Genomic DNA, 23273 nt, shown 5'->3' with positions numbered 1-23273 from the left:
CCAGCCCTCGACGCGCGCAACGTCTCAGAGAAGAGCCTCGCCGCCACGCGCCTGCTGACGGCGGGGGAAAGCAAGGAGGGGGGGAGTGAGGGAGTCCTGGACTAAGGGGTCCTCGGGCGTCCGGCCTGTTATCCATGGGCCGGACTGATGCGCTGTGAAGATACGAAGGCCGAAGACAATACCCGTGTCTGGATTGGACTCTACTTGGCGTGGAAGGCAAGCTAGGTGACCTATTATGAAGATTTCCTCCTGTGTAACCGACCTCATGTAACCCTAGATCTCTCCGGTGTCTATATAAACCGGAGAGCATAGTTCGGATAGGACAGATTCATTACCATATACTCATAGGCTAGACTTCTAGGGTTTAGCCATTACGATCTCGTGGTAGATCAACTCTTGTAACACTCATATTCATCAAGATCAATCAAGCAGGAAGTAGTGTATTACCTCCATAGAGAGGGCTTGAACCTGGGTAAACACTGTGTCGCCTGTCTCCTGTTACCATCGATCCTAGACGCACAGTTCGGGACCCCCTACCCGAGATCCGCCGGTTTTGACACCGACATTGGTGCTTTCATTGAGAGTTCAACTGCGCCATCAGCATAGGACTCGATTGCCCCTTCGATCGTCAGTAATGACGTGGTCTAGGGAGAAACCTTCCTCCCTGGACAGATCTTCGTATTAGGCGGCTTCGTACTGCGGGCCAACTCGCTTGGCCATCTGGAGCAGGTCGATAGTCACGCCCCTGGCCATCAGGTCAGATCAGGAAGCTTGAACTGCACCGCGAACCCGTGGAGACTTGATCTTCGATGGATTCAAGACTGAGGCAGTCGCTCCCCCTCTCTCTGATGAACATGACTTAAATATGTCATCGGATCACACCTAGGAGATGGATCCTGTTACTGCAACGGCCTCAGAACCGAAGCAGATCGTGCCCTCCGAGGCCACAAAGTCCACGGCGTTGGAGGCATACACGGACTCGACATCCTACAATATTCGCGCCAATGGAACTCCGGACTCGTTTTCGGCTACACGTTCCAGATCAGACGCGCCCGCGGACACCGAGCTGGATCGGTTGTCGATTTTCGAATTCGGCGCCGCAGACTTCTTCCAGCACTCACCTTTTGGTGACATACTAAATTCTTTAAAGAACTTATCCTTGGAGGAGGACTCACAACCAAACTATGTTCGCGTCGAGCTAGAGACGGATGACGAGGAATTTTGCTTCCCACCCGCCACCCACTTCATAGGCACTGTCGACGATTTAACCGACGTGCTTGACTATGGCTCCGAAGACATCGACGGTATGGACGACGATGCCGATATGGAGCAAGGCCAAGACCCGCCATTCACCGGACGTTGGACAGCCACCTCCTCGTACGACGTGTACATGGTTGATACACCCAAAGGATCTGGCGATGACAAAGAAGAGCCGGATAAGAACAAACCCTCTGAGACGCAGTCCAAGCATCGGTGCCCCAAAGGCCGTTCTAAGCCTCGTCGCTCAAAGGATGGCAACACTGGTACCGGAGAAAATAGCACTCCAGGGGACGCCGAAAACAATGAAGACCCCGTCGGTGCGGCATCCGAACAGGAGGAACATGACAACAGGAAAGACAACCCTGATGAACAGGCCACAGAAGATAACTCAGAAGACGATAGTTACCATCCACCCTCCGAGGACGAGACAAGCCTCGGCAACGAAGACTTCATCGTGCCAGAGGACCCTGTGGAGCAGGAGCGCTTTAAGCTTCGGCTCATAGCCACTGCAAGGAGCCTGAAAAATAAACAACAGTAGCTTCAAGACGAACAAGATCTGCTCATAGACAGATGGACCGATGTGCTGACCGCCGAAGAATACGGCCTCAAGCGCCCAGCTAAGAGCTACCTGAAACGCAGACTGCTACCTCAATTCGACGAGGAAGCACCAGAGCACACATCTCCCTCGCGTAATGCGGAACGACCACCACGTGGTCGAGACAGGGCGGCTGACCGGCCACCCCGCGGCCGGGACAAAGCGGCAACTCAGGCCGAACAGCAGCCTGCCCCACCGCCTCGTAAAAATAGAGACGGAAGAATTCGGGGTCACACATATGACCTCCGGCAAATCCTGAACGATAGACCAGGACACACAAGATCAATCTACGGATCACGAGGGTGTACCTGGAGGCAAGAGGAACGCTACCTATTCGGACGTGATAAATCTAACCACGCCCGGACCGAACACCGCAGACGGACTCCATCAGAGCGCCGCACACCCTCTCTGCTTCACAGATGAAGTACTGGACCATGAATTCCTCGAGGGGTTCAAGCCCGTCAACATCGAATGATACGACGGCACAACCGATCCCGCAGTATGGATTGAGGATTTCATTCTCCACATACATATGGCTCGAGGAGACGACCTCCACGCCATTAAATACCTCCCACTAAAGCTCAAAGGGCCAGCTCGGCACTGGCTTAACAGCCTGCCTGAAAATTCTATCGGCAGCTGGGAGGACTTGGAGGAAGCTTTCCCGGACAACTTCCAAGGAACTTATGTCCGGCCACCAGACGCCGATGACTTAAGCCACATAGTTGAACAACCTGGAGAATCAGCCAGAAAATTCTGGACTAGGTTCCTAACCAAAAAGAACCAGATCCTTGACTGTCCGGACACCGAGGCCTTAGCAGCCTTCAAACACAGCATCTGTGACGAATGGCTAGCACGCCACCTCGGCCAAGAAAAGCCGAAGTCCATGGCAGCCCTCACGGCACTCATGACCCGCTTTTGCACGAGAGAGGACAGTTGGCTGGCCCGTAGTAACAACACAACCAGCGAGACAGGCCCCTCCGAGGTCAAGAATAGCACTGGCAAGCTCCGGCGCAATAGGCACAAATGCCGAAGCAATGATAACAACACCGATGACACCACAGTCAACGCCGGATTCAGTGGCTCCAAGTCCGGCCAATGGAAGAAGCCCTACAAAAGAAACAATGAAGGACCTTCCAGCCTGGACCGCATACTCGACCGTCCGTGCCAAATACACGGCACCCCGGATAAGCAAGCCAATCATACCAACAGGGATTGTTGGGTTTTTAAGCAGGCTGGCAAGTTAAATGCCGAAAACAAAGAAAAAGGATCACAAAGTGAGGACGAGGACGAAGAGCCCCGGCAGCCGAACACTGGAGGGCAGAAGAAATTTCCCCCTCAAGTCAAAACGGTGAACATGATATACGCTACACACATCCCCAAAAGGAAGCGCAAGCGAGCACTCAGGGACGTCTATGCGGTAGAGCCAGTCGCCCCAAAGTTCAATCCGTGGTCGTCATTCCCGATCACCTTCGATCGACGAGACCACCCAACTAGCATCCGCCACGGCGGTTTAGTCGCACTAGTCCTGGACCCAATTATTGACGGGTTTCACCTAACACGAGTCCTGATGGACGGTGGTAGCAGCCTCAACCTGCTCTATCAAGACACGGTGCGGAAGATGGGCATTGACCCCTCACGAATCAAACCAACAAAGACTACCTTCAAAGGAGTCATACCAGGCGTCGAGGCCCGCTGTACGGGCTCAATCACGCTGGAAGTGGTCTTCGGTTCTCCGGACAATTTCTGAAGCGAGGAGTTAATCTTCGACATCGTCCCATTCTGCAGCGGCTACCACGCACTGCTCGGACGAACAACGTTTGCTAGATTCAACGCAGTGCCACACTACGCTTATCTCAAGCTCAAGATGCCCGGCCCACGCGGCGTCATAACAGTCAATGGTAACACGGAACGCTCCCTCCGAACAGAGGTGCACACCGCCGCCCTAGCAGCAGAGGTACAAAGCGGCCTTCTCAAGAAGCACCATAGTGCGGCTGCCGAGCCCCTGGACACCATCAAGAAGTTCCAAACTACACTGCAGCAGGACAACAAGGCTCGTCAAGAGCTCGACTAGCAATTTGGCCTCCGTCCCAGTCCCGATGAAGTAGTGGCATTCGTACCACGCGTACATAATAACGCACTCGAAATTCCATGGACATCGACGGAGGCACGAGCTAACCCGGGATCTGCAATTCGGCTAGACCGACCCCGGACACACTTTTTCCTTTCTGTTTCAGGTTCCTTTTCCCGCGAGCCTGATCACCAGCCCCTTCGAAGGATCAACATACAAAGGGGGCATGCAGCATAGGTGTGCAGGGTAACCTCCATATGTTCTTCTTGACGGTATTTTTACTTATTTCCCAGGACCCGCACGCTGCTCCCTCTTGATCCCGACATGTTAAATAGTCCGGGTGCTTATCACACTATTTGTATAAGATACGCCTTGACGTATCCATTCAGCTATAATAAAAATGATGTGCGGCCTAGTTTTTGTGGTTTTTGCCCCTTACTCCATTTCATTTCGATCTGCTTATTAGCTACATCAGTACTCTTTTGTATGTTTCATATTCGCCAGGGGCTGCTTATCACCCCGCAATACGGCAGCAAAGTCCGAACACTTCTTATATATAAGTTCGGCACCCTGAATTTAGCATTATATGCATTGGCTCCGAATCATGTCTTTGGTCAATAGTTGGGTTGCCCGGCTCCTGTGCTTGCTATCCTACGTTCCGCTCTATCGGCTAGGGTAGTAAAGGGAGAACTACTGCGATTGTGCCCTGGCCTTGACCGGATGAGCACCTCAGTAGAGAAAGCCGAAAACTGACTGTCATGATACAGCGAGAGCCAGTCAGCTGTTCGTGGGTTACAAAATCGTTGGAGATTTTTTCCGTATCACGTGAAGGATCGGCACTTCCCGATCAGATGCTGACGGCACCCTGGCTTGGACCAGGGGCTGCGCACTTGATTAATTATAAAACTCCTATGGCTAAGTGAGGGCGTTTAAGCCGTATAGTCTGATTGCCTTGTTCGTTGCGCTAAACAACTCCTTCAAGGACCATACAATTGGATCAAGATTGTTTAGATCCCATCCTGAACACCTCCGTACTAATTACGTGAGGGCAGAAGCCGACGACTGGCCAACCCTCAGATTGCATATAACACGGCCGCACATGAGTAAACAATTCAAAGCATAACAAAATTACATTACAAAGCAAGCTCTGTCTTTATAATACAAGGCAAAGGCCCAATACGAATGTATTCATTCGAAAATAACATCCTGCGAACATTGAGCGGCCACAAGTCGAGACCCTTCTATGACATCCGCAAAATATTTCTCGGGTGTGCGGTGCTCCTTGCCCTCCGGCGGCCCGCTGGCCACTTCAACAGCGTTGATCTTCGCCCACCACATCTTGCAGCAAGCGAAGGCCATACGGGCGCCTTCAATACATGCAGAGCACTTGACGACGTCCAGCCACGGACAGGCTTCCACTAGCCGCCTCATGAGTCCGAAGTAGCTGCCGGGTATAGCTTCGGCTGGCCATAGCCGGATTGTCAAATCCTTCATGGCTAGTTCGGCCACCCTGTGCAGCTCCACCAGCTTCTTCAGCTGATCAGTGAAGGACACGGGATGCTCTGGCGTCGCATAATGCGACCAGAATAGCTTCTCCGTAGAACCTCCTCCTTCGGCTCGGTAGAACGCTGCAGCGTCTGATACGCTGCGTGGTAGATCCGCAAAAGCTCTTGGGGAACTCCGAACCCGGGTTAGTAAAAGGTACGGCCTCTCCGCATACTTACTTTGCATCTTAAAAGCCTTACCCGCCGTGATCTTCCTGGCCTCCTGGATCTCTTGGATGACGGCCTGGGCCTCATTCCGCGCGGTCTCTGCGCCCTGACAAGCCTTGGTGAGTTCGGCCTCCTGAGCCGACGCATCATTCTCCAAGGTCTCACATTTTTTCACTGCATCTTGGAGCTCCTGCTGGATTTCCTTGACACGGGCCTCGAGCTTCTTATGGGCGGCTTGCTGCTGGACAGCTTTCTCCTCGGCCTCGCCCAGGGCCTTCCTCAGGGCCTCGACCTCGGTCGCGGCCCCTGCATACATTTTGACATTACAGTTAATACACAGCGTCTCCGCTTTCTGAACACACACCAAGACATTACTTACCTTGATTCTCCTGCAGCCGCACTCTAACCTCGCCGAGCTCGTTCTTGGTCCGCTCCAGCCTCTGCTTCAGTTCAGAGACTTCGGCAGCATGTGAGGTCGCGGCCAACAGCGACGCCTGCTCATGCACACATATCACGTTAGTCTCCTACACTAGAGGATTGATCCTCCGTCCGGTTCCTCTTACCGAGCACCGGACATTGTCTCAGGGGTTACTGACTATAGGTTTTTTTTCTCTGTCACTTACCTCAAAACCTGTCAATAGGTTGCTGCAGGCTTCATTCAGTCCACTCTTGGCGGACTGAACCTTCTCGATCACCGCGCTTATAAGAACACGGTGCTCGTCCATAACGGAGGCGCCTCGTAGCGCCTCCATCAGGTTATCCGGCGCCCTTGGATGGACAGGGACCACCGGCGGAAGTGGTGCACCCCCCTCCTTCGAAGAGGGCTGCCCGCCCGACTCCGGAGCCATATGGGTCTCCAGAATCGTATTCGGCTGAGGGCCAAGCTGGTTGCGGCCCTCTTCACCAGTCCCCATGGGGATCGTCTCCTCCTTGTGTCCGGCAGTGGAGGCTTCGCCTCGTGGCGCCTCCCGGACAGTGTCATGGGCTCCCCACCGGTTCGGATCGGCCCTCCGGGACAGCACTTCGATGTCGTCCCCGGCCCCGGGGAAATAAGCAGGCGGTGGCGACTGGCTCGCCATCTCCGACGGAGCCAACGAACTTCCAGGCGAGGATCGCTGGATTAGGTCGCGGGCCGGACTGCAATGGTACAGTTAACTACATCAAGATAATGGAGAGAAAGGGCTGGATGTGTGCATAAATAAGCCATATCACTTACGATGCGGCCTGGGGCTTAGTGCGGGGCCGTCGTTCCGGACTACTATCGACGTCTCACGCGGTGTTGACCGCCGGAACGCCCTTCCCCTTTTTGGGCGTCTCCGCCTCCAGATGTGCCGGAGCCGCCCTCTTCTTCTTCCTCTCCTCAGGGGGAGGATTGTTTTCTTCCTCCTCCTCCTCTTCCCCGTCATTGTCCTCAGGGATAGAGGAATGAGTTTCGTTGTCTTCGGACGCCACGTCCGAAGTACCCTTGCGGCGGAGGCCACTCTTGGCTCCCTTTGCCTTCTTCTTGGCCTTCTTCTCCGGCGCCTTATATGGCGCTGACACCAGCATCTTCGCCAGACGCGGGATGACTGGTTCTTCAGGCAGCGGAGCCGGACACTGGATCCGCTTCGCCCTCTCCATCCAGTCCTGAAAGAGCAATAACAAAAGCTCAAACATCATCCTCGAAACAATTAGGTTGAGGATACGGTCGAAATAACATACCTTTCTGGCAGGGTGTGTACAATCGTGACCATGGTCTGAATCCGTGGCCGGTGGTTTCTCATTTCCCTTGAAGAGCAATTTCCTTGCACCTTCGTGCGTTGTCTCGAAGAGCCTCACCAGGGTCTGGTGCTTCTTCGGATTGAACTCCCACAGCAGGCGGCTTCGGAGCTGGCACAGAAGGATCCGGTGAACTAACATCACCTGGATCACATTGACGAGCTTGAAGCTCTTGGTTACCATGCTCTGAACACGCGTCTGCAGCGCTATCAGCTCGTTAGGGGAACACCAGTCCGGACTCTTTTCGACCCAAGAGGTGAGTCGAATAGGAGCGCCGGAGCGGAATTCGGCAGTTGCGGCCCAGGTGGTGCCGCGTGGTTCTGTGATGTAGAACCACTTCTTCTGCCACTCCTTTACCATATCCACAAAGGTGCCTTTGGGCTAGGAGACGTTGGACAATTTACTCACCATTGCCCCTCCGCACTCCGCGTGCTGGCCATCCACCACCTTCGGCTTCACGTTGAAGACTTTGAGCCACAACCCAAAGTGGGGTTGGATGCGGAGGAAGGCCTCGCACACGACGATAAACGCCGAGATGTTGAGGAAGGAATTTGGGGACAGATCATGGAAATCTACCCCGTAGTAATACATTAGCCCGCGGATGAAAGGGTGGAGTGGAAACCCAAGCCCGCGGAAGAAATGAGGGAGGAATACTACCCTCTCGTTGGGCTCCGGCGTGGGGACGATTTGTCCCTCGGTCGGCAAGCTGTGGGGAATTCCCTTCGCCAAATATCCGGCCGCTCGGAGCTCAGTAATGCCCTCCTCCTTGACGGAGGAGACCATCCACTTGCCCTGACCACCGGATCCGGACATGGTTTCTTGAGTGGAAAGGAGATGAAACTTGGGCACTGGAGCTCGAGATCGGGAAGGCGGAGACGGAGAGAAAGCGTGAGAAGAGGAAGAGGGGATCCTTATCCTCTTATAAAGGCAACAAACATTAAACGCCTCCTCGCCCGCCTTAAGATTCGCCTATTCCCAAAAGCTGTGCAAACGGCACGGTTGGGTTACCCATGCCCGCATTGATGAGAATCCCGCAATAAGGGGACACGATCTCTGCTTCGACAAGATGTGCCAATAGCAACCGCGTCTTGAAACGTGGGACAAACGGTTCGAAATGATGACCGAACGGACGTAATGTAGAAAGCTGTTAGCGGATGGAACTCGTGTAAAATATATATATTCTCTCTTGGTTGTGCATGGTGTGTAACAGGTCCAGATACAATCATCGCGTCTGAAGACTATCTTGGAGTTTAGGAGAAGGGGAACCCGCCTTGCAATGCTGAAAACAATCTGCGCGTCGGACTCCTCGTCATTGAAGCCAGGTTCAGGGGCTACTAAGGGAGTCCTGGACTAAGGGGTCCTCGGGCGTCCGGCCTGTTATCCATTGGCCGGACTGATGGGCTGTGAAGATACGAAGGCCGAAGACAATACCCGTGTCCGGATTGGACTCTACTTGGTGTGGAAGGCAAGCAAGGCGACCTATTATGAAGATTTACTCCTGTGTAACCGACCTCATGTAACCCTAGATCTCTCCGGTGTCTATATAAACCGGAGAGCATAGTCAGGATAGGACAGATTCATTACCATATACTCATAGGCTAGACTTCTAGGGTTTAGCCATTATGATCTCGTGGTAGATCAACTCTTGTAACACTCATATTCATCAAGATCAATCAAGCAGGAAGTAGGGTATTACCTCTATAGAGAGGGCCCGAACCTGGGTAAACATTGTGTCCCCCGTCTCCTGTTACCATCGATCCTAGACGCACAGTTTGGGACCCCCTACCCGAGATCCGCCGGTTTTGACACCGACAGGAAGGCTGAGCTCCGGGCCGGCTCTGACGTACCGGAGCCCGAGGGGAGCACCTTCTTCCCCTTCTTCATGAGCAGCGTCTCCGCGGGGCTGGTTCCCCCCTTCTCTGATTTCTTCTATGAGGTCCTTGGCCACTACGGGCTGCAGGTGCTGCATCTCCATCCCAACTCTATCCTTCTATTGTCGACCTTCGCCTACTACTGCGAGGCGTATCTCGGCGTGATGCCGTCCGTGGCTCTGCTGCGCCACTTCTTCTTCCTCCGCATCAACGAGGGTCATACCTCCAGGTGTGCCAACTTCATCGCGGCTGGCAAGGCCAATTCGATCTCGAAGACCGGGAAGAAGGCCGACGGTTTCAGGAGCAAGTGGGTCATGATGGATGCCAAGTTCGTCCACCCCCGCTTGGTGCTGCCAACGGAGATACCCCAGTCCGACAAGGGGTGGTCTTGCGTGAAGCTCACTGATGAGCGGGCGACGTCGGTGCTGGAGCAGATGAACACTGACCTGAAGCCGGGCAACACGAAGGCGGCAAAGGTGACAGGGGCCATGCTCCTGTGGGAATTCCTGATGCTGCGTGTGGCCCCGCTTCTGGCGCGCACGCGCCCCTTGTGGAGGCTTGGGGACGAAGAGGACAAGGTTCGCCTGAGTTCGGAAGCCCTGCCTGACGGTGAGCTGGCTGCGGCTCTCCGCCTCCTGGTTGGGGACGACCAAGAGTACCCGCCGAGCGCCTTCGTTCCCTTGTTCCGCCGCAAGGATGGGGCGCAGATCGTGGCTGCCAGGCCGACCTTCGACGGGCGCGGGCTGGTGCCGCCGGCGCCCACCGGGGCCCCTATGGCGCCGACGGCGGTGGAGCTGTCTTCCGATGAGTCCCGCGGGGAGGAAGAGGAGGAGGACAAGGAGCACGACTTGGAGGTGGCGCCTGAATGGATGGGGGAGACCTCCCCCTTGAGCAAGGCCAACATCCTCTGCACCCTGCCAAACGACGAAAGGACCGACGCCCGCCAGGAGAAGGGAGAACCACCCGTGATCCCGACGAGGGACCGGACGGCGTTGATCCCCCGAGATGCTACTTCCATTCCGCCGCCGCCCGGGGCTACTTCCGGCCCCTCCGCTGGTCCGTCTTCTGCTCTCGGAGCCCGCGCGCCCGCGCCTCAAGCTTCGAGGCTCTCAGGCTTCAAGCTCAGCAAGCGGAGGGTGGATTACGCCGCGGTGGACCAGTAAGTGCTCGAGCTTTGCCTTGTTCTTGCTTATGCTGCTGCTTCTGGATGTTCATTGTTGGCTGAGTAGGCTGCCGCCTGCGGCGAAGAAGAGAAAGGATGCAGCGGCCCAGCCCGGGGCTGAACCATCTGCAGTAGCCGCGCCCCCCTCCGCGAAGAAAGGAAGCGACGGCACTCGCACTTCCCCAGCCCGTTCGTCCTCGCAAGGCCTGGGGGAGCATCCTCATGAGGGGTCAGCCCCCGTGGCCCCGCTGGCTCTGGAGGCGTTGGTGTCCGGCCCAGCCGCTGGGGTCACGAAAGCTGAGGAGCCCCCGGTCTCCCAGGCCCTGGTGACGACGTCGTCTCCTCCTCCTGCTGCGCCACTGCTTCCAGGCCCTTCTGTCTCCCCTGATGTCTTGGAGCGTGCTCTTCTGGAGATGGCCCGGCTGCGAGAGGATCTCTAAGGCCCCGACTGCCACCTGGCGGCCGGTCGCCTGGAGCTGGTCTCTGGCTGGCTTTACTCTGACCCGTCTGTTCGAGCGACGCTGAGCCAGGCCGCGGCGACCTCCGAGAAGGAGAGGCAGGCCGTCGCCCAAGCCGTGGCTGCTCGCGAAGTTGCGTTGAAGGATGCCGAGATCGCCCAGGATCGCTGCCGTGCGCTGGAGGCCGAGCTGCGGAATCTGCATGACCTGCGCGCAGAAGAAGCTCGCGGCCGCCAGACGGAGGAGGAGAAGATGAAGGCCTGGGAGGACGCCGTCAAGGATCGCGACGCTGAACTGGGAGAGTTGGTGAAGGCGCAGGCTGCGGAACGCAGCCGGCTGGAGGAGCTCGAGCGGAAGGTGGAGGCGGAGAAGGCCGATCTTGGCGCCAAGGTGAAGGTCCTGACCGAGGACCGCGCGGCCTTCGTGCTCCTCGAGAAGAGGTCCCGTGCGGCGCTGAAGGCGCTTTACGAGAAGGGCTTGGAGAGGCCGCTGACCACCGACGAGGATGGTCCCGCACAGCTGCTTCCCTACTTGGTTGACGCGCTCGAGGAGGTCGTGAACGGTATTGGTCCCATGGCAGAGGAAGAAGCCCGCGTTCTTTCCTCAGCCACGCTAACGCGTGTCTTCAGCCACCTCCATCTTCGTGATCCCACTGCCCGCCTTGACGAGCTGCTAGAGCCTATGGACAAGGAGCGTTGTGCGGCCGCAGCCGTGAAGGGCCAGGTGGAGGCCCTACTGAAGAAGTTCCGCGGCTTCACTCTCGCGCCTTCGATCGGCGGTGCTACCGGTCCTGCGGCTCCGGCTGGCGGTACAGGTGAAGGCGACGCCACCAAGGGAGGAGCACCTCTTGTGGGCGACGGCGGTGTCCAGTGGTGACCTGCTTGCGGCTGTTTTCCTGTTTTACTCCTGCAACATGCATCATGCCTCGTGGAGGCATTTAAACTTGCATTTGATATTTGGGAGAACAATATATCTTGTAATATTTTCTTGAGATTTTGCGGTTTTTTCCTATTTGCTTTACGTTCTACGTCGGCAGGGCCCAGCCCCGCGCATACCTCAGCCGCCGTTGGGTCATCCGGAGACCAGGACTAGTCCAAGGAGTGAGGGGCTATGTCACCAGTTAGGCTCCAGAGTCGCGATGCTCAGGAGTCCCCCTTGATGCGCAAACAGCTTATAGGAAAGAGACGCGGAGATAGGTCAAGTGTTCTACAACGGCAGGGCCTGGCCCCGCGCATACCTCGACCGCCGTTGGGCCGACCAGAGACTAGGACGGAACCAAGGAGTGAGGAGCTACGTGACTAGTTAGGCTCCTGAGTCGCGATGCTCAGGAATCCCCCTTGACGTGCAAACAACCTTCATACCTTTGTCCTCGCCGAGGCTCGGCTCGGGAGGGCGCGCGACGACCAGGTCTGAGGGACCTGGTTGGGCGGCATACGCCTGGTTGTGACCCAGGCGCAGCCCCCGTGCCCAGCCCCCTTGCGCGGCTCTCCCGGGGGGAGGCGTTGCGGTGAGGCCAGACACTGAGCTCAAGGGCTCCCTGAAGTTGATACAGCCGTGGGGCTGCCCTTAGTTGTTTATCACCAGCATGGACCATAGTGCTTCCGCACTTGCACGGGCATAGCCGCTCCTCGGCAGTGTCGACGGCCAGCGCGGAGCATGGTGCTTCCACTGGTGCGTGGGAGGGGACTCCCTACTGCGGAGAGCCCCGGGGCGTGTACAACCCCGCCCTGACATGTGGCTTGCACGACAGGGCTAGACGAGGTGTGTCTGGGCACTCGTGAGCCAGCGCGGTACTCACAAGGCCCTACCTCAAGGCGGGTTGCGCCTGGTCTTGATTCTTGTTTGCTGTGGTGGTCCTGCGAGGTGGTTAGACAACCTGCGCTGAACGAATCTCCTGAGGTTATCGCGTGAGAAGGCCAAGCACCAACGACCCTAGGAGGTGACGTGAACGGGACCGGCATTGGATTTATCGACGATGCAGGGACAGGCCCGAGCACAGACACCGTGCCTAACCTTTCTCACGCGAAGGGTCCTGAAGAAAGACGACCGGCGCGCGGCTCCCGTGGTAGGTGACAATCAAGCAGGTGATAGTCATAGATAGATTAAACATGGAAAGCAAACTGGCTTAAGTAAACGCAGGGGAGATACATGCCACCAGGTCAGGCCCGAGCGGCTTGGGGATGATGCAGCCCGATGGGTGCCCCCAACAAGGTAAGCTGAAGACATAAAAAGGGATACATGCCACAAGGACGGACCCACACGGCCTAGGAATGATGCAGCCCTGGGGGCGCTCCCAGCTAAATAAACTTGGAAAATGTCACCTGGTTCCGTTGTAGAAGGGATGCTGGAGCAGCTGAAGATGCGTGGCGAAGGAGTTGCTTCTCACGAGCCACCGGGGCCTTGAGCCTCAGGAGGCTCCGGGGGTCTGGGTGGTTCCTCGAGGACCGTCTCCATCTCCGCCAGGACGGCGTGGTGCCTGGCCTCCTGAGAAGCCAAGATGCTCCGCAAGTTACGCTGGTAGGCGGATGCCACGCTCGGCAGGCCGAACGGCATATGAACGTAGCTGTGAGGTGGGCCCTCGCAGCGTCCCACACGCGAAGGCCAGAAGAGCTCCTGATACGCGGCCCTGTTGAGCCTTGGGACGTCGATGCAGACGCGCAGCCTGGCATCCTCGCCTGGATGGGGAGCTGCGCCTGGTGAGCGGCGGTCGCCACGCATGGCTCTCGCGTCTTGCAGTTCCTGAGTGGTCTTGGCAATGAACTCCTGAGCGCTGGGCGCCCCTCGCCTTGTGTCCTCTTGAGGGAGACGTGCCACGAAGCACGCCTCCAAGTGGTGCCCGAGCGCCTCCCTCGTGACATTGGTAAGGTCTGAGGCCCTCCAGAAGAGAGCCCCCGAGCCCTGCCCGAGGAAGGCGCCGGGCGCGCCTTCCTATGCGAGGGAGGGAGGCGCACCAGGTGCGGGTGCTGATCCTGACGAGGTACCACTCGTGACGCCGCCCTCCCGAGGTCCGGCACAAAGTAGCTGCTTCTTCTTCTTGGGGACAACCTCAGGAGGGTACCGAGCTGCACTGTTGTCGGGGTCTTCGATTGACGCTGCATGGAAGGCGCGCTCGAGGGAGGACACCACATCTCTTTCTTCGCAGGGGACTGTGATGATCCCGCAACTCCCTGGGATCTTGAGGACGTTGTAGCCGTGGTGCGTCACTGCCATGAACTTGGCCAGGGCTGGATACCCGAGGATGGCATTGTATGGCAGACGGATGTGGGCGACGTCAAAGTCGATGAGCTCGGTGCGGTAGTTGTTACGTTCTCCGAAGGTGACAGGGAGGCGGACCTGCCCTATCGGTGTGGTGGAACCATCGGTCACTCTTGAGAAGGGCTTAGTGGGCTGAAGCTGGTCGTAGGGCACTTGGAGACTGTCGAACATGTCGACGGACAAGACGTTGAGCCCTGCGCCGCCGTTGATGAGGGTCTTGGTGACTTGCACGTTGCTGATGACGGGTGAACAAAGCATCGGGAGAGTGCCAGCGGTAGCCGCACACTTGAGCTGATCTGCCAAACTGAAAGTAATGGCGCACTTGGACCACCTGAGCGGGCGTGTGGCCTCGAGCTTGGGGAGGACCGCGTTCACCTCGCGAGCAAACTGCTTGAAGATACACTGTGAGGCTAGGGCTTGAGCTCCGCCCAAGATGCAGGCGATAGCACGCGGCTCCTGGAAGCCCCCAGCCCCCTTGTCTTGATGGTGGTCGTCGTTCCTTCTTGGTGGTGGCGGCAGCGGAGGAAGACCGGGGTTGCCCTAAGGGCGATCCTCGCGACGCTGATCCCTCCAGGCGCCCTCATGAGGCTAATCTTGCCAGCGGTCCTCATGGGGTCGGTCGCGCCACTCCTGGCGTGGACCACGGTCGTCCCAGCGTCCTCCGCCACGTCCTCCTCCTCGGCCGTAGCCTCGGTCGTTGCGCTCGGGGCGTTGACCAAAGCGTCCGTCGTGAATGCCCTAAGCTCTTGACAATCGTTGGTGTTGTGGCTGTGCATGTTGTGGAAGGCGCGGAACGGTCGGCTGCTCTTGGATGACTCAGCCTGGTCCCTGCCGCGCTTCGTGTCCGGCTCCGCCGCGAGCACGGCGACTCCCTTGCGCTTCACGTCCTTGGCCTTGGCTTTCTTCTCCTCCGGGTCGGCAGCTGGGAGCTCGAGGAGGGAAAGGCGCCCTTCCTTAGCCCTTGCGCACTTGGTCGCCAGGTTGAACAGCTCCAGGGATGTGCACAGCTCCTCATGGATGGCGAGCTCCTCCTTCATCTTGACGTCGCGGACGCCATCAGAGAACACCGAGATGATGGCCTCGTCCATCACCTTGGGGATCTTGAGGCGAACGTTGTTGAAGCACTGGATGTACTTTTGGAGGGTCTCTCCTGGTTCCTGCTTGACGCGGCGCAGGTCACCCGCGGACGGGGGGCGGTCGCGAGTGCCCTGGAAGTTGGCGACGAAGCGATCACACATCTCGTCCCAAGAGGAGATTGAGCCCGGAGGCAGGTTCAGGAGCCAGGAACGAGCGCCGTCCTTGAGCGCCATGGGGAACTAGTTCGCCATGACTTTCTCGTCGCCGTTGGCCGCCTCGATGCTCAGCTCGTAGAGCTGCAAGAACTCTGCGGGGTCGGGGGAGCCGTCGTAGCGAGGAGGCAGGTTCGGCTTGAACTTGCCCGGCCAGGCGACGCTACGCAGCTCGGGGGTGAAGGCGCGGCATCCTGCCGTGGTCACCGGGGCCCTCCATGGAGGTGGAGCTTGATCTTGGTGCCTGCGCGCTGCCACGACAAGTGGTGCAGGGCCCTGCCGCGGCAAGCGATCCTGATGTGGCGGTGCGAGGAGCGGTGGAGCGTTCTCTTGCGGTCGAGGGACTTCTTGACAGCTTCTTTGTTCACGCGCGGGTGCTTGGCGCGGCTGGTCGCGCCGCGGGCACTACAAAAAAAAAGACACATCCGTGACATTTTGGGCCGAACGATTTTTTTCTGTCATACTTATGACACTTCTATGACGATAATTGTGACAAAACCCGGTATCATCATAGATGTGGTGGGGTCCTACTTCTATGACAAAAAATCATGACCAAAAATGGGCTTTTCGTCCTGGGCGGGCCGGAGACGCAGCTGCATGACATTCTTTGGGCCATCCATGATGGAAAAAACCGTGGTAGAAGTGAGGGCGAGGAAAATATCGGGGTGTTCCCGGTTACGGTGGGTGGTCGGGGTCGAGTGATGCGCGTTTCTCTCGTACACGCACGCGCGTGGGTGCGAGGCGTTGGGCTCTAACTGAACCCGAGCGATTGCACTGCAGGCTACGCGTTACTGAACCCGAGCGATCGATCGATGGCTGTTAACTGAACCCGATCGAGCGATTCCTTCGCTACTGCTGCTAACCGAAGCCGACCGATGCTGCCTCTGGATGAACAGTGAGTGTTGCTGGGGGTTTTGGATGAACAGTTCCCGGTGGGGGTGGATGAACAGGACCTCGTGGTGTTGCCTCTGGATGAACAGGACCCCGATCGATCGAGCCGGTTGGGGCTGGATGAACAGGACCACCCCGTGGAGGGCAGGATGAACAGTAGATGGTGGAGGGCTGGATGAACAGTAGCCCGTGGAGGGGTGGTCGAACAGGAGCCCGTGGAGAGGGCTAGTTGAACAGTAGCTGGTGGAGGAGCGCGCGGTGGAGGCTGGATGAACAGGAGCCCGTGGATGAACAGTCGCAGGTGGAGGCTGGAGGAGGTCGACGGTGGATGAACAGTATCCCATGGAGGCTGGAGGGGGTCGACGGTGGAGATGAACAGTATCCCGTGGAGTCCCGTTTTGTGGTACGCCACACCCCTCCCGATGAACAGGACCCCCGTTTCGACCGTAGCGCTCCAACACAAGTCCGTTTCCTCTGTTTTGCGGTACGCCACACCCCTCCCGATCAACAGGACCCCCGTTTCGACCGTAGGAGGTCCGTTTCCTCCGTTTTGTGGTACACCAGACCCGTCCCGATGAACAGGATCCCGTTTCGAACGTGGCCGGTCGAACACAAGGCCGTTTCCTCCGTTCTGCGGTACGCCAGGCCTCGTTTCCATCGGCTGTTCCGTCCAAGCCCTCCCGATGAACACGACGACGCATTCCGTTCCGACCCAGCCGGTTGGCTCCCCATGAACACGACGACGATGCTGTTTCTCCGTTCCGACCCAGCCATGTACACGAGCCCTAGCCGTACGTACGCGTGAGGCGTTCGAGACCCCGCCCGTATGTACGTACGTGGCCGTATTTACTTTCTTGCACCCTGGCCGTTGTACGTACGTGTACATGCTACGTGCGCGCCTCTACTACGACACATGTGCGCCTCTACATCGACCAGTATGTACGTACACGTTCGCGACCAGAATGACAACGCTACGTACGCTTCGACCAGGTGGGTCCCGACTGTCAGGCACTTCATTGCCTGCGAAGATGTAGCTGGTGGGTCCTAGCAGTCAGGGGGGCGAATCGTTTTTTTGCCCGGACGCACTTCCTTGCGTGCGAAGATGTAGCTGGTGGGTCCCAGCAGTCAGGGGGAAACGTTGTTTTCGTGAAATACGGTGGCCCGTCCGGTGGGTCCCCGCTGTCAGGTGGAGGAATAATTATTTTGTGCATTATAAGGAGGCACTTCCTTGCTGCGGATGTGGACCCAGCTGTCAGCCTCTCCACGTACAGTACTCTTCCGATGGAAGTCGTTCCTTGACCACGTTGAGCATGCCGCGCCGAGAGCACCAGGGCGGTGGACGACGGCGAGGTCTAGGAAGGGGACGACGCAGAGCCAGGGAAGACGCGGCGGTGAAAGCCCGCACGGAGAGGAGTACGAGGGTTCACTGGTTCGGCTGCTGTGTGAGGCTGCCGTCGCCGCAGGGCCTGGCCAGCGGTGGGAATAGGGCATTGAGAAGCACTACGGTCGTTGGATGGACATCGTACGGTCACTGGAGCTAGAATCGTTCATATTGACTAAGTTGACAAAGCACTCCGTCCCCGTCAACTTAGTAGGCCCACAAGTCAGGCACCCACCAAGGTGGGTCCCAACTAGCAGGGGGAGTATTCATTTTTTTGTGCGTAATAAGGCGGCACTTCCGATGGGTCCGAGCTGACAGCGGGGGGAACGTTTTTTTCACGAAATATAGTGGCCCGTTCGGTGGGTCCCAACAGTCAGGGGGAAACTTTTTTTGCCAAATACGGTGGCCCATCCGGTGTGTCCCTACTGTCAGGTGGAGGAATAATTATTTTCCGCGTAATAAGGAGGCACTTCCTTGCGGCTGCCGTGGACCCAGCTGTCAGCCTCTCCACGTACAGTACTCTTCCGATGAAGTCGTTCCTTGACCACGTTGACCACGCCGCGCCGAGAGCACCAGGGCGGTGGACGACGGTGAGGCCTAGGAAGGGGACGACGCGGAGCCGGGGAAGAGGCGGCAGTGGATGCCCACGCGTAGAGGAGTATGAGGGTTCACTGGTTCGCCACGGTGTGAGGCTGTCGTCGCCGCAGAATAACAGGGGGTGTGGGTGAGTAGAGGGATGGCTTGGCCAGCGGAGGGAGTAGTAGGGGGCGGTGAGGCCTTCGCCGCATCGCAACCGGCCACGGGAGGCAGGAGCACGAGGCACGACCGGCGCTGGTTTGGGCGGCTCGAACAAGAAGACCAGAGGTTGAAGAAGCACTACGTACGGCCGTTGGATGGACATCGTACGGTCACTGGAGCTAGAATCGTGCATATTGACTAAGTTGACAAAGCCCTCCATCCCCGTCAACTTAGTAGGCCCACAAGTCAGCCTGCCACTATACTGGGTCCCAGCTAGCAGGGGGGGTATTCATTTTTTTGTGCGTAATAAGGACGCACTTCATTGCGTGCGAAGATATAGTTGGTGGGTCCGAGCTGTCTGCGGCGGTAACATTTTTTTCGCGAAATACAGAGGCCCTTTCGGTGGGTCCCAGAGGTCAGGTGGAGGAATCATTATTCTGTGCGTAATAAGGAGGCATTTCCTTGCGTGCGGCCATGGACCCAGCTGTCAGCCTCTCCACGTACAGTCCACTTCAGATGCATGTCGGTCGTTGACCACGTTGACCAGGCCGCGCCGAGAGCACCAGGGCGGTGGACGACAGCGAGGCCTAGGAAGGGAACGACACGGAGGTAGGGAAGACTCGGCAGTTGTTTCCCACGCGGAGGGGAGTACGACTGTACGAGGGTTTACTGGTTCGTCTGCCGTCGCTGGAGAATAACAGTAGGTGTGGGTGAGTAGAGGGATGGCTAGGCCAGCGATGGGAGTACGGTGGGGCGGCGAGGCCTGCGCGGCAACACAGCCGGCTGCTGGGAGGAGGGAGCAGGCAGTCCCGCCGGCGCTTGTTTCAGTGGCTGGAGCAGGAAGAGCAGAGATTGAAGAAGCACGACGGCCGTTGGATGGACATCCAACAGTCACTGCTTGTGCGTCAACCTTTTTTTAGGAAAGCCTCAAATCTGTGGAAAACAGCATACAACCCATCTGCCATTATTTCTAATAATTTACAGCCCATTTGCTAATTCTTAAGGTTTTTTTGGAGCCCATATTCTTTTTGTTAGCATTACAGCCCATATTGTGGCCACGGTTAAAAAATTATACGAAATTTTGCATATTTCGGTGCGGTCCGAACTGTTTTTAATCCCGAAATTTCGAGTCACATTCAAACTGATTTTAAAAATAAATGTATATCAATATAAAATCCAACAAATTGTCCACGCATAAAAACTAATGCAATTTAAAATCTCGAAATGAAAAAAAGAAATTTGAAACTAATTGCCGGTTTGATGTGTTTTAAAAATGTACACCATTTCTCATTACTGATAGGCCATTTTCTCGTCCAGCCGAATGAAGCTCTCCTCGTCTTGAAAGATTTGCAGCCCAACAGGCGTGACAAGGCAACTTACTTGGCAAATCACAAAAAAATTGTGCTAGCCATTTTCAGAAAGAAAAAAAACTATTAGGTTGGTCTGTGGTAAACATAAAAGAGAAGGCTGTCTAGACAGGCCAGAGTGCCCCGCACATCCCAGTTGACACCCTGCTTCCGTCTCAAAAACAAATTAGATAAATGCCATCCAATTATGGCGATTCATAAAAATGCCACTGCAATTTCCAAACTTTGAAAAATGCCACTGCAATTTTTGCAAACTTTGGAAAACGCCACTGCAATTTGCAAACTTTGAAAAATGCCACTCCAGACTTCGAAAAATGCCACTGGAAATGGCATGAAATGGCATTTTTCAAAGTTTGTAAATTGCAGTGGCATTTCTCAGAACCCCCAGATTTGAAGTGGCATTTATCAAATTAACCCAAAACAAAAATAACTAGGCGAGCTGCTGGGTCCCTGGTGTCAGCCACTCGTTGTGCAATTCTCTCGTTTATTGACTATGTTGACAATAGCATGGGACCCAGATGTCAGAAATCCATTAGGAGGAGCCATTTCTTTTATTAGCTTGAAATAAGGAGGCACTTGCTTGCGTACTGCCATGACCTTAGCGGGTCCCTGCTGTCATCCTCTCCACGTACAATCATCTCCTGATTGTGTACGCGTTAACTTGGTAGGCCCACAAGTCAGCCTCTAAACCCGTGGAGGACAAATACAACCCATTTTAAAAAATAACAGCCCATTCCATACGTTCAAACGGAAAGTTCAACGTTTAGAGCAAAGTAACAGGTCTGATCCACATATAGAGTACTGAACTTCCACGTTGACAACCATCATAGCCAAGTTAACTATCTACTCCCACTAATACTCTAGTAGCGTAAAAGTACTAACTTACTCTTAGCTAACTAGACGATGCCGGCCACCATCTACGGTACATGCTAAACGCCGGCACCGGCGTCCTCCGCCTCGCCTCGGACTTGCCAGAGGTGCGATAGGGCGCGTTGCTCGCACGCGTTGGCCCTTTCCATGCCGGCGTGGTCCACCGAAGCTTCGGATTCTAAGCGGGAAACCCACTTGACGAGATGGTAGTAAAAATCAGCGTCGCGAACGCATGCGTGCCCGACAGCCTCCAGGGCTATTTGCCCGGCGCCGGCCTCCACGTAGTCAGCCCAGTTGCGGGCGCTCTGCTCGCGACTCAGAGCGTCGGTGCGCTGTGCTCCATGTCCCGCTGGTGGTGCAAATCGGCGATACGCTCCTCCGCAGCCAAGCGGTCGCGCTCCAACAACTCCTGCTCCTTCGCCAGGCGGTCGCACTCCAACAAGTCCTCGATCTCTGCATTGCCATCTAAAGACCGATAGAATGCCTCCTCCCTCCGTCTGCCTTCCGGTGAAAAACCGAACACTAGTTCCGGCGGTGACCGCCTCCGGCCTCGCCTATCGCGGACGGGCGGGGGCATGGCGGACGTGGCGAGAGCGAGGATAAGTGGCAAGCGACGTCGGGCCGGTGGGGGCTTATGAGGATAGGGCGAGTTGGGTCACAGTGCCACCATAGAAGGCCGGGAAACAGTACTTATAGGCGAAAGGTAGCGCGACGGTCATCGGAATTCAATGCATAATTAAGCAGGCATGGCTTAGCGCGCCAGCTTGCCGTGGAAAACTAGAGAAACTGAAATTCTGACTATGCCGTCCCATCCCGTCCGTGCTGGGTCGCACGCCGGCATGACGGTCAAACGAGTGCACTCGAATCATCTCCCTCCTTGTCAATAATGATTCCATGGATTTAAAATGCCCGCAACAATTAAAGCGCATCTTTTTCGCATCAGTTAGCTGCCTTAATTACGGCCGGCTGCATGCAGGCACTCAAAATCGGATCCGGCTTGCCTGCTCCCTCCCCATACTCCCATATGTGCTACCACTTCATCCTACAGCTGACTTTTTCTCTTTTTCCTTTCTAATCTAATCATCTCCCCCCTGATTTTAAGGGGGTGGGGCCGGGCCTTATTTTGTTCCAATCAAATCAAGCCACATACGCGGGAGCACGGATGGGCGCACGCGCGGGGAGCAGGCAAGTCTGGTCCCTCAAAATCGCTCGCAGCTAGTATGCGGAGCAGCATGCAACGAGTCGCAGCCGAGGGCATTAGTTGATGAACTTTAGCTGGGAGATAGGGCATTTGCAAACGTTTTCGCTGGCAGTTTCTTCAGATTCGCATGGCATTTTCTTTAGAGCAGCTTGTCAGTTTCTTCAGAGGTAGGCATTTTTATTCAAAAAACTGTCACTTCCGATCTTGCATTGCAACTAAAACTGCCAGGAGCGCATTGGTAGGCTAGCTAGTGATCGATCAATAACTTGTAAACACTGAGTGAACAGATATAAGGAACTGTTAATGCATCTCAATGATTCACAGATCATATACAAATATGTAGCTCCAAAAGCAAAGATCAGCCAGAACTAAAACCAACTAGTACGATTCCCATACATAAGATCAACATGTTAATGCATCTCAATGATTCACAGATCATATACAAATATGTAGCTCCAAAAGCAAAGATCTAGAAAAAACATATGTTCTTCCTACTAACATGGATGCTTCTCTTGGCCAACATTCAATACAGACTGAAAGACAATTTGTTTGTGAAGTCTACAATTCCTCTTGCAAACATAAGTGGTTTCACCAACAGCTAGAACCATGAGAATGAACCACACATGATGGAGGAACATCCACTGCAATATGATTTGGTCTTCTCTCGATCACACGGCGAGACTATTTTCGGAATACAAACTTTAACTTAGGCAAAATGATGCCCATTGTATAATCAGGCCAAAGCAATGAAGCACCTAGTGTTGGCCAATAAATAGTACAGTATTACTTTTCTGCATTCCATGAAGTGACTATCCAATCTTTCTGTGTCTATTTTCAAATGGCACTCCATGCAGTGACTATACTATTCTCTTGTGCAGTTCAACCAAAATTGCGGTCACTTTGTGTGTTTGACAAATAGCAACGGGTAGACATCTCTGTCTGCACAAATATCAAGCAGCTAGTAAACATATACTCCACCTTGTATTTTCGGTTTAAACATGTCTCTTCCGCTTAGCATCTATCATGTTTTGCACTGGACAATTTGATACAGTCATGTTTTGCCCTGGACAATTTCATACTGAATTGATTTGCTTGTTCAGAGCAGAAATATAGCGCCTATTCTTCATCAGACCAAGGATATCCATGTTCGCAGTGATGGAAGAGGTGAAATCGATACAACCGAAATTGAGCATCCAATCATTGAATCCTGTCCTGCACCTCCAATGTAGGTCCACCTTGCCAATAAATTCACATGCAAACCACTAGTATTACTATCTAATGACAGTACAAAAAGAGTAGCAAGATAGTAGCAAACCATGTACCTTCTTAATGAACAGCTCATAGTGCCACCAATTGGATGTAAAGGTTTGGAAGAAAACATGCTCCTAATGTTGAAC

Source organism: Aegilops tauschii, chromosome 4, assembly GCF_002575655.3.
Source record: "Aegilops tauschii subsp. strangulata cultivar AL8/78 chromosome 4, Aet v6.0, whole genome shotgun sequence".
In the NCBI taxonomy this organism is placed as follows: domain Eukaryota; kingdom Viridiplantae; phylum Streptophyta; class Magnoliopsida; order Poales; family Poaceae; genus Aegilops; species Aegilops tauschii.
The sequence above is the reverse complement of the archived record's forward strand: the minus strand, read 5'-3'. Positions refer to the sequence as shown.